Source organism: Epinephelus fuscoguttatus, linkage group LG9 (genome assembly GCF_011397635.1).
Source record: "Epinephelus fuscoguttatus linkage group LG9, E.fuscoguttatus.final_Chr_v1".
Classification (NCBI taxonomy): Eukaryota; Metazoa; Chordata; class Actinopteri; order Perciformes; family Serranidae; genus Epinephelus; species Epinephelus fuscoguttatus.
The window spans coordinates 20538516-20539623 of record NC_064760.1 but is presented as its reverse complement, the minus strand read 5'-3'; positions in this window follow the sequence as shown (position 1 = coordinate 20539623).

Genomic DNA, 1108 nt, shown 5'->3' with positions numbered 1-1108 from the left:
AAGTACGGACTTCTTTGTGGTTGGTAAAACGAAAAGCGACACTGACAGCTGACGTCACTGGCGACACCTAGCGGCACAGACTGGAATTATTCATTTATTCATCAAGATAAAGGCGTTTTTTTTAAATTATTTGATAAATTTCATTATTTTATTCGCAATTTTTTTTATTCATAAACGGAAATTTTCTAAATTAATGCTTAAGTTTTTCTAACGAATTCTATATAAAATCACATAGTTTATTAAACATCAAAGTATATATATAGTTGTGTACATATGATCTCCTGTTTTCATTTTAATATTTTTCTTAATATTATCATTTTGTGTTCTTCATGTGTATTTGTATCATATGTGACGCTATTATTTACCTGAATTTGTATTTTATCTTTTTTTCATTAGAGAAAAAAAACCCATAAACTAATTAATGAATTTATTTCTTTGTCTATTTATTTATCCATGACATTCATTCATTTATGTATTTATCTGTTTGTTTATTTAGTTATTATGGTGTCAAAGTCCTGTCACCTCGGTATGGACTGAAACACTATTACAATACAGTCAATATAGCATAACAATAGAAAACACATTACTGAGGTTAACTTATTTAAAAATCAAAAACAGGTAGTATATTGCCAAGTCTTTTTTCATATGCGGAATTTACCTTGGTGTTGTCATGGTACATAATGGTCAATAAAATGAAAGCTTTTTTTTCCTGTAAGTGATGCAGTGATGAACACCATTCATTCATTCAGGGTCACGGGGGTGCTGGAGCCTATCCCAGCTGACATCGGGCGAGAGGCAGGGTACACCCTGTGTCAGGTCGCTGACACATAGAGACAGTCTTTGGACTGTGGGAGGAAGCCGGAGTGCCCGGAGAGAACCCACGCTGACACGGGGAGAACATGCAAACTCCGCACAGAAGGGCTCCCACGCCCGGGATCGAACCAGCAACCCTCTTGCTGTGAGGCGAGAGTGCTAACCACCAGACCACTGTGCCGCCCTGATGAACACCATGTAAAACAAAAAATAAAACCTTTTTTTAATTTGACAAGTAACATGTAATTTTAAAAATGGAATTGCAGCATAACATTTGATAAGGCTATTAAATTTT